Below are 22946 nucleotides of genomic sequence, written 5' to 3'. Positions count from 1 at the left end.
ACAATGATTTAACACATGAGACACGATAAAGGGAAGAAGGGGAGAAAGGGGACCACCCTAAAGTCCTAACAGTCATAGGATGTCTGGAGTGCTTTTTTCCAACCTTCAGACTAGAGGGGGAAATCCTTTAATGCCCTCTCCTTCCAATCCATTTTGAATTCTATGAACGAATTTTGTTAAATTCACAAGGATGGGCCAACTTCTTGGATATGACAAGACTCTCATTCCTCGGAATAATCCTCAAATTTAATCCTTGATTACAAAGTAGCATTTATGCTAGAATTTAGAGCAAGTGCTCTTATAGCATGGAAGACCCAGGTGTGCTCACTAAAGAAGGAAGGAGATTCGGGTGAAGAATGTAGATATGGGGATGGTGAGATACCTCACTGATTAAAGGCACTTGTCACCAAGCAACGACCTGAGTTTGATCCCTGGGGACCCTACATGGTAGAAGAGGAGAATCAGCTCCCATAAGGAATCCTCTATTCTCCACATGGATTCTGTGGCACACATGTGAAACCTTCCCCTGAAATAAATAAATAAATGTATGTAAAAATAACATACAGACGGAAGGAAAGTGGGGATGCGTGGCCTTGGACTAAGGACATTATTGCTCTGCAGGGGGATGTGACTGGTGTCACCAGGTATTGGTTATTCTGTGTCCTTGAATTCTCCACTGGAGCCTTCCTGCTGACCCAATTCTCTACTCTGTGAGACCCTGGCCCAACCTTGACGTCCTCTCTTCACTCCTGTGTCCTTACTTCCTCCTAGGTCTTCTTAATTTTTTGTTTTCTTGAGATAAAGTCTCAACGTAGCCCAAACTGGCCTCAGATTTCCTATATAGCTGAAGATAAGATGACCTTGAACCCTTGATCCTCCTGTTCTTACTTCCCAAGTGCTGGGACTACAGACGTGTACCACTATGCCCTGTTCCCTTGTTTTCATTTTAATTTTTTATTTTGTGTTGTTTTGTTTTTGATATTTGTTGTGGGATATTAGTTTAAGATGTGTTACATTCATTTATGCTGCGGATTATTTGTTTTAATGATGCAAAGACTTTTATATTCTTTTATATTACATTTGTTGAACTCTGTGAAGCTGTGATACTTTGCCCACCTGAAACACCTAATTGGTCTAATAAAGAGCTGAAAGGCCAATAGCTAGGTAGGAGAGAGAATAAATAAGGGGAGAAATGGAGGAAGAGAAGAAGAGCAAGGAGCAAGAAAAGGAAAAGGAGAAGGAGAGGCAGATGCCAGGGGCCAGTCACCCAGCCTCACAACCAGCCACGAAGTAGGAAGGAAAGAAAGACATACAGAATAAAAAAATGTAAAAAGCTCAGAAACAAAACATAGAAAGAGAAACAGGATAGTTTAACTTGGCAAAGCTGGCTAGAAACAAGTCAAGACCGGGCAAGAATAAGTCTCCAGGTATTTATTTGGGAGTTGGGTAGTGGGCCCCCAAAAAGTTAAAAAACAAACAAACAAAACCCCCAAAACAACAGCAACAACAACAAACAAAACCAACTACAGACATCCCTCAGAACAGTGTTTTTCTTCTTTTTAAATTCTGTTTGTTTTCTTTCCCACTCATTCTTCCTAAGTGACCTCCGCCACCTAACGGTTTTAATTACCTATTAAATAAATTCCCCGGGGGCTGAGATTTTTATCTTCTTCATTGTCTTATTCTTCATAGTTGTTAGGAGTTTTCCAGGCTGACTCCACAGTTAACCTTAGTGACTCGTGGCTGTCTAGGTCCACCAATATTCACAACAAAAGAGACTTTTTTGCAAGCGCAGGTGGACAAAACGCTCTGGTAAGTCCTAAAGTGTACACGGGTACACGCTGTGCAGCCCAGCACTTGCTCCTCTGGTTGTGTATACCAGCCAAAAACATCTTATGCGGACCCATGAAAGAAATGAGGGTGTTTGTTCTAGCATTATGCATGGTAAGAGGTTGGAATCAATTTAGACGTCCTTTGTTGGGAAACATCAAATGAAAGGTGGCAGCTACACAGACCTAATCCTAAGAAGTAGTTGGAGTAAATACCTCAACGCTGAAAAAAAAAAAAAAAAAAAAACCACTGTGCTGTGAAGTGAGGCAAAGTCCAGTCAATGCTCTCTCCTGTGTGTGTGTGGGGGGGGGGGGTCACCGCTGTAAATCAAAGGCATGCTGAGAACTGTACAGAAATTCTCTGGGTCTTGATTTGGTTACACAGGTGAACACATTCACGTACGATCAGAAAGCTTTGTCATCAAAAGGTTATTTTACCTTCCCGGGTGCATGCTTGAACCTCAATTGCAGTTCGTACAGAAATGATACGCCTTATGTAATAACAATCGCCTAAATGAAAGGATAGACGCCCAACATGTTAGAGACAGAATACATCAGAAATGTAGTAGGGTAAGCAGAGAAAGAAGCAAATGAATGAATGGACTAATGAACTGAATGAAACACGGAAAATGGATGATAATGTATTAAGGATGATAACGTACCCAGAACTAAGATGTGTGGGGTCTCTTCTGTATATTTCATCTATAATGACTATGAGTTTGATAAACTATGGAATTATCTGCACTCATGACATCAAATGACACATGCCAGGGCTTCTCAAATACTATTCTTTTCCTAAACTCTAATTCTATATATGTCCCTTTTTGATGCAGAATATTTGAATATACTGTACAGATGTGTCTCTGCCTAAGGTGCCTTCTGATTGGTTTAATAAAGAACAGGATGGCCAATAGAGAGGCAGGAGAGATAGGTGGGATTTCTGGGGAGAGAGAGGAAGAGGAGAAGGACTCTAGGCATGCAATTATGCCGGAGAGATGCCAAAGAGACAGGAGGGAATCAGACACACAGAATTAAAGAAAGGTAAAAGTCAGGAGGCAAAACAGATTAATATAAGTTGGTTAATTTAAATGATAAGAGCTAGTAGGACAAGCCTAAGCTAAGGCCGAGCTTTCATGATTAATAATATGTCTTCAGGTCATTATTTTTGAGCTGGTGGCCCAAAGCAAAGTTCAATTACACTTTTTCTTTCTAGGCACCTGTATGTGAATGTTTTATTTTTGTATTTTGGATGCCAGACAAATGGAAAATGCTGTCTTTCTTTAGAGATTGTCTTTTCCTGCTGTTGAAGTCCTACACAAGTCCATACATCTCAGCACATCCTTTTAGCCAGTACATCTTAGACCAGTAGCATCAGCATCACCCAGAAGTGTACAACATCTCAGAGTTCATCCCAGACTTTCTGAACCCCAACTTTCTTTTTAGTAAGATTCCTGGTGATTCTTTTGCTCCTTAAGACTTACACTGCTCTCTAATATTTTTTTTCCTTTGTTAAATGGAGCTAGTCCATTGTCTGGAGATAAGTAGGGACCTTTTCTCAGGATTCTAAGTGGGGTTAAAGACACACTCTATTCAGGCTTTGTATGCAGGGTCTGTTAGATGAAGAACAAGGCAGCCAGCTGTCTAGTATCTTCCCGGGCAATGACCTTGAAGAGGCTACTCTCCATGATGCATTTCAATAGCACTCTGTATTAACAACATACTTCTCCATCAATATATTAGTGATTCTCTCATCCTCTCTGCATCGTCTTCCCAAGCAATAAATTGTGGGGGATTTCTCTTTGTAAAGTGTAAGTGGTTGATAAATGGTAAACAAATGGGTTGAAAAGGTAACACAGCAGAGAAGTGTTTCAATTTGCCTCCATCCATCCTCCCTACGCTACTTAGGGGAGAAGCAGAGTGCCCACAGACTTGATCTGGTGTGTCAAACATTCTTCTAAACAGAGGCAAGGAGGGAGCAGCTTTGTGTTCCGTTATGTAAACCATTAGTTTAATAACTTCAGGTGGGTTTGACAAGGTGGTCTGTCAATCTAAGGACATTAGCTGAAGCCCAGCATCAACAGAATTCAGTAAAGGCCTTCCAAACGCTGTGCCCACATCACTGTTGAACTACCGAGTGCCACAGGAATTAAGCGTACTTAGTTCTCAGGCATAGTTAAAGGGCTGTCTTGGCATGAATTATTTAGAAAACAAATAAAACAATTAATATAGACTCTGGTTTTACTCCTGTATAAACCAATTCTTCAAACAGTATCCTCTTTGCCCAACGAAGAGAGAAAGGTGGTGATAAACTTTCTTATCCAGGGTCAGAGAGTTGGTCCTGCTGGTCCAGCTGCCTGCCACCAAGCCTGATGACCTGAATTCAATCCTTGGCATCCACACGGTAGAAGGAGAAAATTGGTTCTTGCAAGTTGCCCTCTGACTTTTACAAAAGCCCTCATGTGCACGCACGCACACACTCACACAAACACATTACACACATGCAGACACATGCATATATACATTTTTTTTTTTAAAGCTTAAAGTTCCCTGCTCAGCAGTTTCCATTCTGCAGGGGTCTCTTTTGAGCCTTTTCCTCCAGAGCTCTATGTCAAGTCAGTACCTATGACCTCTTGTTAGATTCCCGTTCTTTCAAACACCTTACTTTTTCAGAGTCAAGTTTCAGTTCCACAGAGATTCCTACCTACAGCCTCAGGCCAACGAAGAACCCAGGGTGATGTCTTCATCCTCCAGACCCAGACTGGTGGAGTGACAGCCGAGCTGGGCAACCTGAACAGCTGGGTTCCACTCTCGACCAGCTTACAGGCCTTGGCCAAGCTGCTTAGCTTTCCCTAAGGAAAGATGCGTGCCATATACAGACCTGTGGTTTCATAGCCCGGCTGTCAACTTCTGCGATGGTGATATTCTTAAAATCAATGTGTGTTTGACTCCCAGGATAAGAAAACACCCATCAAGATGAAAAAAAAAAAAAATGAAACCATGACTCTTGGTCTAGTAGGAAAACCAAGCATTGACAATTAAAATAAAAAAGGATAATGATAAAGGCATGAGCACAAGGATTGATATCTAAAACTAGATATTGTTCCTAGATAAGGAAAAGGAGGGAGAGGATCAGACAGTCTTGTGGTAAGCAGCATCCACGGACCTGCTGACCCTGACAGAATTTCCCCACTGCCTTGCCAGTACCCACAGGGCAAAGCAATCATTTTAAGAAAATCTATTTGAGGCTAAGACTGTCATTATCCTTTTAACGATGCTACTCTAACAATCCAGTTATGGCCGCGCTAAAAAAATAAGAAATGCTTTTTTTTTTGCCAATACAGTTAAGGCATTTTGGAGGCGGATGACATTAGATCAGTGTACAGAGGCTCTTTCTCTCATGACATCTTTTTGCAAGTGCACTGTAGTACAGTACAGTATGGTAACCACACCCAGCAAAGGTGTGCATAGCCAAGCAATCTTAGTGGTTTGCCAGAAAAAAGCAAAGCCACAAAAGACTGAAACACCAGTGCAAAATGGGGCTACTCCAGGTTTCAGACAAGCGTGTTTCAGCAGTGGAGAGTCAATAGGAAGTAAATCACTGGGTTTTCTAAGTAAGAGGAAAAGAACTGACTTTTGGAAACTTAGCAAGAGGGTTCTCTGTACCGCCCACCTCCCCATCCCCATTCCTTCCCTTTTTCTGCATGGGACAGCTACACCTGATGCCATGGGATTCAGAAGGGCTTGAAGCTCAGCTAGCCGAGGTCACCTGGGATGGATGCTGATGAGGAAAGAGTGAGCGATACAGAAGTTAGAGGTCAGCTTCATGTCTTTGAATCACCTGACATCCAGATGAACCCATGGAGTTCATCCCTCCTGTAACTAGGTGGGGTCCTGACGCTAAGCTCTCTTTGGAAACTTGCTATCCCTTGCGACTGATAGGCCTGGATGATGAGAAAGCCTAGCACCATACAAATATCCCATTTTATATTAGCTAGGGCAAAAAAGAGAAGATTTTTAGAAAGGTTTTTTTTTTCCCACACGGACACCTTACCAGTGGCTACACAGCAGAATGTTTCTCCTTCCTCCATCAGCCATTAGCAGTGTGTAAGTCCTAGAGAGTGGTGGGGTCCCCTGAACAACACTATCCTAAAGTCTTATACTTGCGAATCAGTTCTAATTTGAGAGTGAAAGTGAGATCAGTTTTGTTTTGTCCAGATAAAGATGAGCACATTGCAATGAGGCGTGTAGGAAATCCATCGTCAGGGCCGTTCCTTTGATATCGTTTTAGGATGCAGTTTTCATACATCTGTGTTACAAAGCAAAAGCTGTGTCTCCTCTAGATGATTCTTTTCTACTTCTTGATGTGAACGTGAGCTATGCAGTTTGTCATATTTAGGATTTTATGTCCCATAAGACTGGGCTGGGCACATAGTTCACTTATTTATAGAAGTTCATGTATAAGTGGTGAATGTCTTTGTCATTGTTCTTTTGCTGTGAAGAGACTCCATGACCAAGACAACTCTTAAAAAGGTAAGCACTTAAGTGGGGTCTTGCTCACAGTATCAGAGGTAGTCCATTATCATCGTAGCAGGGAGCATGCTGGCGTGTATGACACTGGAGGAGTAGCTGAGAGCTATGTCCTGATCCACAGACTGTAGGAAGAGAGAGAATTGGGTTTGGCATGGGTTTTTCACACTTCAAAGCCCACCCTGAGTGACACACTTCTTCCAGAAAGGCCACACCCACTAATCCTTTTTTAAATAGTGCCGTTCTCTGATGACTCAGTATTCAGATAGCTAAACTCCAAACCTGACTTATACCAATACATCTCATTATCTTTTTAAAGGTTTGGTCCTATTTTGTTTGAGACAAGGTCTCTCTGTGTAGCCCTGGGTATCCTGGAACTCACTGTGTAGCTCAGGCTGGCCTTGAGCCCACAGAGATCCATCTGGCTCTACTTCCTGAGTACTGAGATTAAAGGTGTGCACCACCACACCTGGCTGTATTTTACCATCTTAATGCTAAAATACGTATGTAATCCTACTATGTATCTTTTGCTTGAGATAGAAATTGGGAGGTACTATGGATGCCTCCCATATTTTCTTTTTCTTCCCCATTTTTGATAAATACAGTTTTACTGTCTCCTGCTCTTGTCTGGCTCAACCCCTGCCCTGATTTTGGCCCCCAAAATCTCTTTCTCTGGATCTTCATGGTGGCCACCTGTCTGTCTTCATCCGTACCATCTGCCCTGATATCCATGCATTCTTTCTCACTTCCAAGTGTCATTCCCAGCCCAACATTCTTTGTGATGTAGATTTGATTTGGGATCCCCATGTCTAGGGGTTTGGACATAACAAGCCCCCCTAGACTTATGCATTTGAACACTTGGTCCACAGTTGATGCTGCCGTTTTAGAGGGTTGTGGACCCAACTCATTGGAGGAAGTGGATCAGTTGACCTTCAGGTTTATATTATGGTCTTACTTCCTGTTTTGTTTGCTTCCTGAGACGTGAGTAAGTATCAGCTGCCACACTTTCCCCGGCACTGTGGACTGTTTCTCCTCAAGTTGTGAGCCAAAATAAACCTTTCCTTGAGTTGCTGTGCCAGGTTTTTGGTCACAGTGAGGAGGGATGAGGAGGAGTCTGCAACTTGCTTTGCTACCCCTCAAGAACACAAGGCGGATGGCTGGACTAAAGGAAGAGACATGGAAAGAGTGTGACAAATTGCCCTATTTCTCCTGACATGGGTGTAGAACAAAGGCGTCTTGGCTACGGCCTCCGTGTGCTGCTTTCCTTTTATGCCGTCTGACACAAGCTAGCGTCGTTTGAGCAGACACAACCTTGCCAGCTGTGGTGGGGCATGGTGACAGGACTTGCTGGAAGAGAAGAGGGAACCACCAGATTGGCCTGTGGGCAAGCATGTGCGAGATCTTCTTGACTAATGATTGATGTGAGAGGGCCCAGCTCACTGTGTGTGGTAGCCTCCTTGTGCTACGAGCAACAGGCTGAGCAAGCCATGGCGTGTGAGTTGGCAGGCAGCTCTCCCCTCTGCACTTCTCTCCACATATGACATTAAAGTGGGTAACTTGGAAGCAATTGTCGTTTGAGTAGAGAGAGTAAGATAACAAATTATTTTGTCAATCCTACGATGTTAACACTATGTTCAGTCGATCTTTAAAGGGAATTCACTAGAGCTCACACTGAGACTGCTACCTGGAAACCTTTACAATTAAGTCTTTTTTTTTTTTTTTTTTTTTTTTTGTGATCTATAGACAAATGACTTTGGGTGATGTCCAAGGGAACCTTTCATACTGAGCTTACCCTGTGAGAGCCTAGTGATATGGTGAGTTCCCAGTGGGAAGTTCTCTCTCTCTCTCTCTTTCTCCGCCCCCCCCACCTTCCATTGCCCTCTATTTCCCACCCCTTCCTCCCCCCCCCCCCATATCTTTTGCAAAGAATACAATGCAGGAGATATTTGCAATATCTATAAAGAGGATTTGTTCCATATTGTATACTTTAGATGTAATCTGGAACTATTTTGTCACAAGAAATCAGAACCAAGCATACCCTAGTTCCCAGCATAATTTGAACTTATTTATTGAATATGGTTCCAATTTCTTGGAGTGAAATAAGTCTAATTTGTTTCTTCTGAATCCAATTCAGAGTGATTTTTGCAAAAGAGCTTGGCATCAGAGAGAGTGCTGAGCATGTAAGGTGAGGAATTTTCAAGATGGATTGGTCATCATTATTTCATTAATAATCATAAATGCTGTATTGAGATATAAATTTTAAGAATATATAATCTTATTACTGGTATCTTTTTAGCTTTGTGAAAACACATCCAAGAGTCCAAGTTGCATACAATAAGATGAATAAACAACAAACAATTAAACCAAGACAAAATCTTTTACCCCCATTTTTGATATCAGCATGAAATATGTGCCATTGTAGCATTTGAGAAAAAAAAAAAACCTTGCTACTAAGCAAGTCTTCTCATGAAGATGTAGACAAAGATGTACTTTTTACCAAATGTCAAAATTAGGTTGTCAACTTTGATATGCAGCGCCACAAAAATGAATCTATTGCATGGATTTCCATGGTAGCAGTTCTCTGTGGGAAGGAGTATATTTGGTAAGGGAAATAGTTTGCAATCAAAGTATTATTGCTTTGGGCACAAGGAGAATGCCACTCAAAATGAGTCGGTGGCAGAACACAGCACCTCTGCAATTCTGTGTGGCATTGTTAATGCAGTCGTGTTCATTAGTGCACCGAATATTGCTTTGCATTCCCCTACAAACTTCAGCTCTGGACTTACGGAACTAGATGGAAGTTCAGAGTGTGGCAGGAACAAAACAAAACTGAGGATTCATGATCTTCTGGAAGTTAACTGTATCTATAGCGACTCAGGGTTAGTGTTGCAGCGAATTTGAAGACAATGGAAACTGTTCTGTTCTCCTGAAAGTTCTGATGCTTCTCAGGCTGCTTTACCATTAGGGCACCTCAGATCCCCAGATCTACTCAGCATAGCACATCTATTTGCTTCCATATTCGTCTGCGTAGAGGCTGGGTTTTGATTTAGTAGAGTTAGGTTTGCATTCTAGCTCACCCATTAATTGTGTGAACAGTGCTGGAGCAGCTGCTTGACCTTCTGATGCCTCAGTTTACCCATCTGTAGAAGAGCAGTATGGCAGTTGCCTTCTCAGTGTTGTTAAGGAGGCTTCATGAGATGTCGGTGGGTCCTCAGCACCTGGAAGCTCTTGTTTCTATGCCACGACAGTGGGTTTGCATCTGTCTCAGGGTGACAAGGCAGCTTCTCCCACAAAGACTTAGAAGCTCGCTATCAGATGCTGCAGAGAAGTTTCTCAGGCGCTGCTCCCTGAGCCCCGTGTCTCCTCTTTTTCATTCTTTTTCCCTGTCCAGGAATCCTCACCAGAATTTATTTCAGACCAGAAGAAAAGTGTAGGGGCATCCACAACGGGACTATGGGGTTTTATAGACACTTCATTTAAGGAGGAAACAGGGATTACTATTTGAAACTTTGAAATTCTCCTGGACATCTCCCTTCCTACTCCCTTGGTAGGTTAGTTTCATGTATGTGTCCACTTGATTGAGCACGTATGGTATTTCTGCCTTTCTCCTGGATGTGGCCAAATACTTCAAAGAAACAGCTTATGGGAGGGAGAATGTTGGGGCTTGCGGTTTGTAGGGACTCAACTCGTCACGGAGGAGAGGCATGGTGGAAGAGCGTGAGGCAGCCCGTCCTGTTGTCTCTGTTGTCAATTATTAGAGAGTAGAAGGAAGTGCGCCAAACTACAAAATCTCAAGGGCCCCTCCTAGAGATCCCCTTCCTTCAATGAGATCCATCTCCTGAAGGTTCCAGTCCTTCAAAATGGCACTACCAGGTATGACCCATGCATTCAAACACGTGACTTCATGAAGGCACGTTTTTGTTTGTTGTTTTGTTGTTGTTGTTGCTTTTGTTTTGTTTTCTTGAATTGGGGTTTCTCTGTATATCCCTAGCTGTCCTAGAACTCTCTAAAGACCAAGGCCTTGAAGGTGTGTACCACCACCACAGATTCTTGGAGACATTTTATATTTAAACTCCACAGATACTACTTTATTATGTGGTCAAACACTGACCTGGGGGCCACTGGGAAGGTGTTTTGCAGACGTTAACACCAACCAGCAATGGGCTTCAGATTTGTCCTTGAGTATGTGGGTGGTCTCCACACACTTACCATGGACACTAAAAACAAAAGCACAGTTTCCTGGCAAAGGAGGAATTGCGCTCAAGTCTTTCTGGGATTTCTAGCCTGCTGATCTGACCTCTAGATTTTGGGTTCCCCAGCCCTGTAATCCCATAAACTGAGTCTTTGAAATCTCACCTGCCCTGTCTTTTTTCTAATTGTTTGTGTGCATCCTATTGCTTCAATTTTTCCAGGAAGCCCTGGCTAACCAGCCTCCCAATCCCTTGTTCCGTAAGCTCTCCCTACTCTTTGCCAGATACCCCCGTTTTCAGAAGTGAAGTGGTTACAGGCTGGCCCCGCCCGCAGCAATCCAACCCAGGGCCAGTTGTCCATTCCCAGGAGACAACAGAGGACAGAACTTCTGGAAATGGAGGCCCTCCCCCAAGCTTATCTTAGTGTTTTTTTTTTAGCATCCCAACAACGACATTCTTTTTCCTTCTCTGTCAAGCAAGGCTTTTTTCTCTCGTTCTCTTTTCTTCCCCCAGAAGAAACTGTGCCGCCGATAAACATTAGTTATGGAAAGGTTTTCTTTGAAGCTCAAGGGAAGACGCGAGATAATTTCCCCTGGTTCAGGAAAGCAGGAGAATAAGAACTCTTCTTGAAATATGAGCTTGATAAAAATAATATTGTCAGTATGAAATAAAAATGAGGACTTGGAGACAGTTTCATTCAAACGCACTTGATCATATATAATAAAACTCGGGAGAACTGGGTTGAGGGAGGGATTTTAACATGTTGAATTGAATCCAGCCAGCTCTTAGCTTGTGAGTTTAGCTTTCTCTGGCAGTGCGTTAAGCCAGCTTTCTGCCATAACAAATACCTGAGCTGATCAACTTACAAAGAGTAAGGGTGTAACGGTAAAAATGAAATGCCGTGCTGTCCCCGAGGGATGCAGTGGCAGAAATGCTGCAGGTCCCAGAGTGGCAGCAATGGGCAGTGGACCATGAGACCATGCTGCTGGTCCCCACGGTGGCAGGCAGTGGGCAGTGGGTTCGAAGGCAGCCAGTTCCAGGTAGAAAGGAAGTTCCAGGCAGGGAGCCACATGGTGGCTGAGAAACTGAGACATGGTTAGGCACGCCATGCAGAGTGAAGTTGGATATTTATTTAGTGGGTTATGGAAGAGAAGAAACACACAGAGAGAGAGAGGGGTTGGGGGGAAGGAGAGGAGCCACAGCAGCAGCTACCTCTTGGGTAGCTGCAGGCAAGAAGGAAGATCTGCTTGCCTAGGTGGCGGTGGTGGGGTAGGCAGGGCTTATCTATTAAAGGGACAGGACAGACCATTGCAAAGGGTTTTATTTGCTCCACAGTTTCACAGCTGTCAGGCCATGGCTGCTTGGCCGTGTTGCTTTTGGATCTATGATGAGGCAGGATGGCATGGCCGGAGTTGGGTGAGAGAACAAAACTGGTTATCTGATGACCAGGGAAGAAAAGAGAAGATGACACCAGGGTGGGACAATCACTCTCAAGGACACATCTCCAATGACTTAAAGCCTTCACTTGATCTGGTCACTTCTCAGTAGCTGACCACCTGGGGACCACGCCTTTAACACATGGCCCTATGCATGGTGGCTTGGATCCAAGTTCCAGCAAGCAGCTTGACTACTGGAATTGTCACTGTGGACTGGAAGGTAACCATCCACTGAAAACTCTTTCTCTGAGTTCAGCTTAACTTTGCTCTTCCCACCCTATAAGCAAACAGCAGCACCAACAAAACGTAAGGGCTACTAGTGGAGTGGCTATTGGAACACAGACCAACTGTCCAGCTAGAGAGGTATGCGGTGCTATTTCTTCAGTTTCGTAAGTCACATCTCTTGTAATGTTCAGACCACTGTGGCTGCAAGAGTGCCTGCCATCTAGACTGGAAGAAGTTCAGGGTCCTAGAAGGGTTCCCTCTATATTTAGGATGTCCTTAATGAATGACTTTTTCCACAAGCTTATCCTGGGAGGGCTGGGTCATTGACACTGGATACGTGGAGCAGTTCTACTTACAGCTCTGCCTAGTTCTCTTTCCATTTACCATGGAATTTCCAGGTCATGTCCTTACTTGGAATCCTTTCACCCCAGCAGTGGATTTACTCAAGGTCTTAAATTTGGCTCCAGGTCTTGCTTTACCCCATACTCCCAGGTTTTTTTTTTTTTTTTTTTTTTTTGACTATGTATCCATGGAAGACTCCAGGACCTTTCTTGAGTCCCCTGCAGAGATGGACCTTCCCTCCCTCAGTACATGTCTACCCACTCTTTATGACCCCAAAATGGTTGGCAATAGAAGCATTCCCTTTCTTTCTTTCTTTCTTTCTTTCTTTCTTTCTTTCTTTCTTTCTTTCTTGTTTTTTTGTTTTCTAAGACAGGGTTTCTCTGCATAACAGCCTTAGCTGACTTGGAACTAGCTCTTGTAGACCAGGCTATCCTTGAACTCACAGAGATCCACCTGCCTCTGCCTCCTGAGTGCTGGGATTAAAGGCATGCACCACCACTGCCCAGCAGCATTCAATTTCTTAACAAGAACCATCTCAATGATGGTATTTAGTCTACAAGCAAATCACACTCTAGCCCTCCCTCAGATCCTAAAGAAAGGGGCTGTCTGATGTATTTGCCCCCATTGTCTCAGCACATCTCCAGGTGTACACACATTCATATCTCCCCCATCCCATGGTGTCCTGGAGGGCTGGCTGGCTGAGCCAGGTTGTCAGCCCTTGTCAGCCCTATCACAATGATTTCTGGTCCTGTTCCCTCTCAGATCTACCCTTGGATGATTTCATTCATGCATCTGAAAACACAGCCTCATGACTCCCTGCTGCTCCTACACGGCTCCCCATGTTAAAGGGCTAAGACAAAGCCTCTTTCTTACATGGCCCTCTTGACTCAATTCTTGTTCTTTTCAGATCTATACTTAAAATGACAACCCCGGTATGTATCATGCCTTGAGTCATGTGGCCTCAAAGACCTATTATGAGCTAACCTTTTGATGAGGCAGGAGAAAGAAGAAAGGAGGAATGAGAAAAAGGGAGAGGAAGAGGGAGAGGAGGAGGAGAATGCCCCCTCCCCATCCTGAGGGCTAAAGATGTGGGGTGGGAAGATTATAATGGAGAAAGCTTTTTGGCTACTGGGTCTATTCTGCAGCATGATGGTAGTATCTTCTTTGGGGGAAGGAAGTGTCTCCCATGACCCAGCTTGGAACTATGTTTCATTGTGTCTGTGGTTCATTGCCAAGAGCCTGATGTCTCCTCTGGATCGCTCATCTCTGTAATGGTAAAAATAAACACTGCAGGTCCCCTGAGGCAGGCCACTGTGGGTGGTTTAGGGCAGCGGCAGGTGGGAGACCATGGTGGGCCAGGACAGCCCATCTCACGAGGAGCTGTGGTGGGTGAGAGACAGAGATTTATAGCCACACCATGCAGAGCGAGGTTGGATATTTATTCATTGCGTTATGGAAGGGAAGGGGAAAGAAAAAAGGAAGGGAGAAAGGGGACAAGGAGAGAGAGAGAGAGAGAGAGAGAGAGAGAGAGAGAGAGACAGAGACAGAGAGAGACAGAGAGAGACAGAGAGACAGAGACAGAGAGAAGGGGACAGGGGAGAGGAGAAGAAAAGCTACTTCCAGAAAAGGAAGGGTGAAGACTGGAAGCGAAGGAAGATCCCCTTGCCTCAGAGGATGGGGGAGGGAGTGGGCGGGGCTTGTCTCTTACAGCACAGGACAGACTATTGCAATCTCTGTCTCTCCCCCAAAAGCAGGGTGGGTGTTACCTCCACTCTGCAGGTTCTTCTCTTTGGAGAGGAAAGGGAGGGGGTGGCTGATTAGTGTCAGCCTTCTTCCTCCTCATGGGTGGATTTGCTGGGAGCAGTGAGACACATCACAGGCACGGTAGCCATTGAGGCCAAGGCTGTCTGTCTGATGTCTCAGTGCGGATGGTTCTGAGTTGCTGTCTCCTGGCCCTAGCAAACATTTATATTAAAAGAGAGAGGTGGCTTTTTTTTTTTACTTTAAATTTTGAAACTGGCTCTCGTGTATCTCAGAAAGGCCTGGAACTCTGTGCATAGCCAAGGATGACCTTGAATTTCTCATTTTTCTGCCACCCAACTCCACCCTATTTTATAATTCTCTCTGACAGAGATGATCCACCCCAGTCCTCTTCCAAGTCAGATTCTAGAACCATCTGTGCTTTTCCAGAAGCCATCCATGCCAAGTAATTACTGGCATTCCTGAAGTGAGGCGTTCACGCTGTCTCCAACTCCAAGGGCAGTGATACCAGAATGAAGCCATTAAGGGTTGTTTAAGGATGGGGGCAACATTTTATTACATTTCATTCTTGTGTGCCACCACAGTGTGTACTTACACAAGTTAAGATGGTTGTGATATTGCTTCTGGGCTTTAAAAAATTGTGTGTGTGTGTGTGTGTGTGTGTGTGTGTGTGTGTGTGTTGGAGGACAATTCTTGGGAGTCTGTTCTCTCCTGCCACTGCTACCTTGTGAGATCTGGGAATTGAATTCAGGTTTTCAGACCTGCATACAAGTGCCTCTCACTGGTCTTTCCCCAGACTTTGGACTGGGAGCAAGTGACGATGGCTATTACTGGGCAGTAGACTCTTAGGGTAACAGTGTCATACACACGGCCCCTCACCGACTAAAACAATCATGTTTCTGTAGTTACCAGAGTCTTTACCTCATTGTGATCTGAGATGACCGCACAGAGTTCAATCTCAAGCTGCAGTCTGGGCTATCCCGGGAGCTTCCTAGACCCACCTGTCCCTGGGACCGCTATATGTAGTTGTAAATTGGCCCCAGATGTATGCACGTTAGTGGGACCTTTCTCCTGTTCTGGGCTCAAGGCACCCACGTGCCTTTGTATTAGCGTGATGGAAAGAGCCATTGGGTGCCTGTTTGGCCAGAGGGCTGGCCAGTAAGTGTTAAAACAGCCATTCTGTCTCTACCCCCTTTCACTTATGAACTTGCTGCCTTAGGAAGACTTATAAAACGCAACCAACGCCTCGTTAATTTTAAATGAATCTCCCCATGTAACCACTCATCTCTGACGGCCACAATTAACCTCTACTCCACACTCCCTTCTAGGTTTGGCTGGCTGAACCGGGCCTCTCTTGACTTGTACCCGGAGTTTTGTGAGCATTTTAGTAAAACCCCAGGAGGGATTCTCCAGCTCAAAGCCCCTTCCTTCTCTTTCTACCCCTTTACTTCAGCTCTCTGGACACCCCCTCCCCCACTCTCGCTCCCAGCCAGCCACCTCCAGACTGGCTAATAATGCTTTAAACGTGTTGAGTAGTCAGACTTCCCAGGCAGTCACTCTGACCTGGCAATTTCCTCTTCTACCTTCCTCTTTGACTTCCAGACTTGTCGTTTCCGTAACATGATGTGTGTGGGTCATGGGTGATGGAACAGGGCTTCATCAGCTCTGTGTGTCCCACTGCAGGAAGAAGGAAATTTGAGTTGGTGTTTTCTTCGAGGCTCACAAGTCACCGGTTTTTTTTTTTTTTTTTTTTTTTGTTTGGTACCGGGGCCACTGGATTGCTCTCTCTGGAGCAAGTCCCCAGGTCAGCTTCCTTTCTGTTTTCCATTAGGGAAAGGCTAAAAATGTCACAAATTGCTGATCATTCCCTGTGTCCCAGAAGAACTGAAGGCTGTGTCCCTTCCTGTCTGCCTCCTATTCATGTGTACTTTGTTCATTGAAGGTTTGAATGTCTGCAGTCTGGAAGATCCATCCTGAGCATGACTGTGACCATAGACTCTTGAAGAGCTATGCCACTGCCCGGTCTCCACCTCCCATACCACTCTCAGGGCCGGCTTTGAGAACAGGAAATCACTGCTGACAACTTGGATGTGTGATTTACGTCTTGGTCCAGCCTAGGACCCCTATTTGGTGGACTTGGGAGTGGACCTGTTTCCCCATCAGAACAATCGTGGTGAATAAATAAGGTGGTTAGGAAAGCAATCAGCTAAGTGCAGAAAGCCTGGCCTGAGTGGCTTAGCAACAGCTGCTTCTCTGACCCCTGAATCCTGACAAGGGCTGATGGTAGACAGATGCACCCTCCTCTCAGCATCTGGGACAGAAATTGAGCAGCGCAAGAAAGAGTCCATAGTGCACAATATGTTTGGCTTATTATTATTATTATTATTATTATTATTGCAACTAAAGGAATCTTCATGCTTGTAGCCAGATTTCCTTCCAGCAAGCCCATCTCCCCACCTCTGCTCTCTCTGGGCCTTCCCTTCCCACCTTCCTCCTAAACCTAGCTCAGTTCCTCCTCACGCTTGTGTTTCTTTCAGCACCCTACACCTGTTCTATTTAGTCCAAGAACGGGAACGAGACATTTTGGAGCTTAGGTAGCTATAGTAATTTGATATGACGTGTCCCCATAGGAAATGAGTCACTTGTGACTGACCTTGAGGTTATAGGACCTGGTCCACTTCCCATCTTCTTTCTGCTTTCCGAACTGTGGAAGCAAGGCAAACGGCTGCCTCACGCCTCTGCTCACACGCCTTCATGCCCATGATGGACTGTATTCCCTCAAACTGTGTGCTCCCCTCCCCCGCCACACACACACACACACACACACACACACACACACACACACACACTGCCTTTTGCTAGGTGTTTGGTTCCAGCCAGGAGAAAATCCACTAATGCAATGACCACAGTGGATTATTTACCCCTTGACTTTGTTTTCTGACTTTTGAAACTAAGTGTGAGAAGGCCCCAGGCCTATGGGTGTGGCAAACAGTCGAGGCGTCCCTTCTGCTTTCTCCTGTATGCTTCTTCTCTTTCCCATCCTCCCTATTTTTAAAATATAACCCACACTGGCTAGAGTTCAAAATCCTCCTGCCTCAGCCTTCCAGCTATTGGGATTATTGGCATGTGCCTTAACCAGGCCATCTTTACAGGAATGGGGTATTTTCTTCTCATCCTTAGTCTCTGCATAGCCAACTGCCCCTTTGCTTTCTTGGCTCCCAGAGAGTCCCATGTCTGGGTTTAGAGGGATGAACCCTGAGTTTGCAGCATAGGAGATGACTCCTATGTTAAAGATGTAATTCCCTGTGTTAAGACCAAAATAGTGGCAGCTTAATTTCAGGCACTTGGGCAAATCATTACAGGTCATCTCCACAGCAAATTATTATAACTATCCCAGCTGCTCGAGCACATGAGACCCAGAGCCCAAGTTCCCTACTAAGAGGCAGATTGAACCCTAGTGCACACATTAATGTCTCAAAAACAAGCAAGCAAATAAACAAACAAACAAAAAAACCACCTTCATGCAGGAAACTGAACCAACCCATTTCTCATTTCTCCCTTGATATGAGGCCATCCTCTAGTAATCAATTCCCAGTTCCCTGGAGAGGCTTGAGGTTAGTTCTGTTTGGAGACCACATCTATCCGAGGTGAAATTGAAAACTGTTGTTTCTGCATCAGGGGCACCGGCTTTGTTGGGAAAAACGAAGACAAACATGTCAGTAGTGTTCCAGGCCTGGGGAATTGGGTCAGTGGGTCACATCCCTCTGGCAGGCATACCTGCTGGATCAAGTGGGGATGCAAAAGACATGGCCCAGGGCAGAGCTCCATTCTAGGTGACTCTACAGCTGGGCTTCCTGGGTCCTTTGGATGATGCCTGCGTTCTTCTTATGTTTTCTTGAAGCTCCCTGCCGTGTTTGCCAGGCCTTCCTTCCTGTAATGTCAGGGAGGCCTGCTCTCAGTGCCTGCTTATCTCAAGAGTGTTCTTTTAGCTTTAAGGTTTGACAGTTCCCTGAAAACAAGAACCTAATGCTATTTAAAGGCACTAATCTCCGCTGCCAGGTCAGGTTTGCAACTTAAATCTGTGTTGGCTTTTCTCCTCATCCTTGGAAGAACTTTTCTTCCTGGAAGGTATAAATAGTGACCAGGAGATTTCAGTGGGTAAGGGGGACTGCATTTGAGAGAGAGAAAGACAGAAAGAGAGAAAGACAGACAGACGGGGTGGTGGTGTGGTGGTGGGGGAGGAATGTTGAGTCTTTGTCATTGCTACGGTACAAGTTTGTTTTCCTAGTGGGGAGTTTTCCAGAGGCTCTTAGCGCTCAGACTTTATGGGGTAAATGTGCTGGAAAGAGGCACACTTCCCATGCAGAATGTCCTTTTAACTCTCTTCTGCTCCTCTGAGCTTTGCCCCTGAATACACAAAACCCGGCATTTGTGACTGCCAAGAGCCTTCTGCTGGGAGGCAGAATGTATTGTAAATCAGTCTTTCACAGCCAGTTAGCAGAGAGTGTCTTTCTCACCCGTAATTATGGTTTTGCTTTGAGTTGAGAAGGTTGTTTTGGGGTGGCAATAAATTGTGATGTCAGTTATCCTTCAGTCTCTTCGATGGAGTCCTCAGCCGGAAATTGGTACTCTTAACAGTCAGACCTCTGGGGTCTCTGAGGCTGAACAGCAAAAAAATCTGCCCAGAAGAGAGGGAGGGAGAGAAAGGGAAAGGGGAGGAGAGGGAGAGAAACAGGATGGGGGGGGGAGAAATGATAAAGGAGGAGGGGTGGGGAAGAGAGAAGCAGATTGATATAAGGCCTCTTTGTTTTAATTTTGGCAATAGGAAATTTGAGAATGAGAAAAGAAACCTATTAAAATATCTTTCTAATATCTTATGTTAGAGAATTTTAGTGAAGCATTACCCCAGTATTTTTGAAAAGTTTAAAAACTATATTATGGCCACGGTTGACTATTTGCAGTGTGGTGTGTGTGTGCCTATTTTGAAAAGCTCCCCCACAAATACACTTGCGTTACTATATTATATTGAGAAAGTTTCCCAGCCAGAAGATTCCAAGTAGAAAATCACGTTTGAACTCATGGATGCTACTAACTGAAAATCTTCCCAACATCAAATTCTGTATTTCTGGGTCAGGTTATGATAAAAATAATTTTCCCACTTGCAAACATATTATTATTTTGAGTCTTCTCTGTAGTGGGCTTATGACTTCAGGATTGACCCTTTGGGTAATCTGTGATGACGAATTGCCTGGCAGCCTCTGCCAAAGAGAAGTCATTTAGTCAGATTTTAGCAATCTTAGGTTGTTACCAAAGCCCAATTGATAAAGCCAGATGCCAGGGTCAAGTGCTTGCTGGTGTCCCAGGGTCGGGCTCTAGTCCCATGCTTCACGTGGTTTCGTGGACATGTGGAGGAAGGGTTATTTAAGCTACAGTGTATGGGACTAATTCAACAATCTCCTTTCTGTTTTTCTGGTTTGAATGAGGGCCAGGCATGTGGGATCTGGCTGTCTTGACCTATGGGATTTCCATGTGATACAGCTTGGAGGTGGTCCAAGTGAACAGGAGGCTGGGCTTGGGGAGAGGGTGTGCTCTCAAATCAAACACATCGTGATTTGATTTCTGACTCTGACTTCCTTTGCTGTGTCATCTTGGGCAAAGGACAAGGATGCTAGCAAGAAGGTGGTGCTTTCTGTCCTGGGCCACATGCCCAGCTTGGACAAACCTGGGAAGCTCTCTGCCTTGCAGATGATGGGGGCTGGGGAGAGTTTGGGTCTCTTCCCTGCTTTCTGTACTGCCACCCTGGTTCAGGTCACCAGTGGATTTCCCTGCATTATTATATCAGTTTCTGAACCTGGTTCCTATTCCACAGAAGGCAGAGTGGGTGGATCATGGCCAGATGGGAAAGGATCCTGATACATGGGAAGAGACTGGATTCTGAAGGCCAGCAGCATAGGTGGTTTTCAGAGTGATACTTAATTATGTATGAAACAAGAATAAGTGTCCGCAAACCTGTAATTCCAGCTAAGTAGGAGGCCGCGAGGCTGGTGGACTGAGCTTCCAAGTTCAAGGTCTTCCTGAGCTATAGGTTAAGTTCAAGGCCACCATGGTAAACTTGGTAAGACATTGCTTCAAATAAACAGAAGGAGGAAAAGAAGTAAGGGGAGGGGCTGGCTCGATGGTAGAGTTCTTGCCTAGCATATATGAGGCCCTAGGTTCCATCTTCATTATTCCAGAGGGGGTGGAAAAAATGCAGGTTTGCATACTTTATTAATTTAAGATCAGTAACAGCACATACTCTTATCACCTGGAAGGCTGAGGCAGGGGAATCCTAAGTTTGAAGCCAGTCTGGGCTACATAGTGAGTTTGAAGCTAGCTTGGGCTACAAGTTAGACCCTGTCTCAAAGAAATAAAAATAATTAAGTAGAAATATAAGCAAGTAAGTAAATAAATAAAAACAATAGCATAGGCAGGCCTGTAATCATGGAACCTTGGAGGTAGACGTAGGAGAGTCAAGGGTTCAAAGGCAAGTCTAGCATGGCCTTATAGGAGATATTGGAGAGAGAGAGAGAGAGAGAATGATTTGCTCTTGATATTTATTTTACCTCAGTAAATTACAGCTGCATTTTATTTTAACCATAGTGTCTGCTGTGATGTTGTTGGGTATTTAAATTTAGATTTTTTTTTAACAAAGTGTTCTATTATGTGAAAAGGGGAAAAGCTACTTATAATGATATCAAGGATAAAAAAAAAGTCATCAGCATTAACTATTCTGCCCCACCCAGTTTATCTCAAACCAGGAGGGAAGCAAGACGCCAGGCCTGCCCTGAATCCTCCCACGTCAACCTGTGGGAAGAAAGCCATGGCCCGTGACAAGTGTGATAGCCACGAAGGTCTGTGAGACAAGCAATAAGAAGAAAAGTCGAGCTATGATACAACACCTCTTGCTGGGATGGTCCAGAAGGAAGGACGTGCGGAGGAAGTACACACTCATGATGTGGGCTCATAGGATTCCTTCTGTGTAGTGGCTCCGCTTCCCTTTTCTGTGTGTCTGGTAGGAGCTCTCTGAGGAGTTATCCCAGAGTCTAAGATGACATCAGTGTTTTCTGTGCGCTTATCACACAGGTGGGGACGAGATGAGAACTGAGCACGACTTTAAAATGGGTTGGGTTTAGATAAAGAGGAAGGAGGGGGGGATGTAGCATAGGGAGTTTCCAGGGTTGAGGAAAGCATTCACAGTTGTGGCTCAGTGTAGAGGCAAGACCTGGATAGAAAAGAGAGAGCCGACATTGGCTGCTCCTGTCAGTCATGTGGTCAAAGGCGAGGATAAAGAATTGGTGTTCTTTGTCCAATCAGAAAGGAGAACCAAAGATGACGAGAGTATGAAGAAGATGAAGAAGAACATGGCCTTTGGGGTGGGTTGTTTTCTTGCTCTGACTTTCAGAAACGAACTGGTAAAGGCAGAAGAGAGAATGCCCAGGTAGGAACAAACTAAAGTTAGGCACGCAGGGGGAATGGCTTGGCAACCTGGGATTCCGTCTGGGTTATAAACAACCTCCGCCCACATTCTAATAATTCACTTGGAAGTTCTTTACCTGCATATAACACAAATACACACACTCACTCACACAGACACATTCCTTTATAAACAATGCACCTAGCAATCTCAGACACATCCCTCACTGGCACTGGGCTTTGTCTATACCTATATAGTTACTTAATTATTGTCATTGGACAGTAAGTTTCTCCTCCCTTAATGGCCACCAAACTTGGGCAGTTTCTATTCTGTATTCTCAATATATCTGATTACAAATAATAGAAAGGCTGATGTGGGCTCAACCGGTTTTAGGTGCATGCACAATAGAACAAAACTGTCCAGAAGTGAGCTTTTAGGGGAGAATCTCCTATTTACAATTGTATGCCTTTGCATAATTGAATACACATATGATTAAAAATCAGATGCCTTGTGGGGAGAGATGTGTACAGTAGAGAAATGATCACATGACTCTATCAATCAAAATGGAGAGTCGCCCAAATGATTCCCCTTAGCAACCAAATTCCATGTTCTCCAAAAGGAAGCCACAAACTCGGGGTGCTTGTGGACTTTCGCTCTTGCGGCCTGCTGTCGATGGCAGAATATCATCCCTCTGTAATCCGTAACGTCCCTTTCCTTGCTATTCTGCAACTCTGCGGGAGCCCTCACTTTCAATCCTTCAGATAAGAGGCCATGAACCTAGAAATACCCACCTCAGACCACCAGCAAACCCAGGAGGGGCAAGTCCTATAGAAATCAAAATAGGGACCTCAGATGGCTATGGGGGGGGTGCTATCAGACTAAAATATTTCGCATTATAAAAGATGAATGAGAAGCGAGGAAAGGTTTAGCATTGGATGTGGCTGAAGACTCCTCATGACTAGTAACAGTGAATGGTCCAGGGATGTGGAGGGGTGCGGTCCACCTGGGATGTGGAGGGATACGGTCCACACAGTAGAGGTAAAGAAGGAACGGTGTTTGGGGATTGTAATGGCCGGTGGCCATGGCTCGACCAGAGGTTGGCTGAGAAGGAAAGAGCAGCTCAGAGGGGTCATCTCAGCACTCAGGGCCTGCACTGAGATGAGGACAATGGCACGTTTTAAGG

The 22946-nt window shown here is 44.7% G+C and overlaps 2 long non-coding RNA genes across 2 annotated transcripts in view; both read right to left on the bottom strand.

Moving 5' to 3' along the window:
- Positions 1–1416: 1416 nt before the first annotated feature.
- LOC126502718 (uncharacterized) overlaps positions 1417–22946 on the bottom strand; it is a 30045-nt gene continuing 8515 nt past the window's right edge. The window contains exon 2 of the long non-coding RNA XR_007592030.1: positions 1417–6481. This is a non-coding gene — a long non-coding RNA (uncharacterized lncRNA). The remainder of the gene's footprint in view (positions 6482–22946) is intronic.
- Positions 16132–21430, bottom strand: LOC126502715 (uncharacterized). Its single transcript, XR_007592027.1, has 3 exons — positions 21249–21430; positions 18088–20436; positions 16132–17997 (listed from the first exon to the last, which is right to left on the bottom strand). It is a non-coding gene; the product is annotated as an uncharacterized lncRNA (long non-coding RNA).

The sequence above is a fragment of the Alexandromys fortis genome, unplaced genomic scaffold, assembly GCF_014885135.2.
Source record: "Alexandromys fortis isolate MF-2015 unplaced genomic scaffold, M_Fortis_MF-2015_v1.1 scaffold_1, whole genome shotgun sequence".
In the NCBI taxonomy this organism is placed as follows: Eukaryota; Metazoa; Chordata; class Mammalia; order Rodentia; family Cricetidae; genus Alexandromys; species Alexandromys fortis.
The sequence above is the reverse complement of the archived record's forward strand: the minus strand, read 5'-3'. Positions and strand labels throughout refer to the sequence as shown.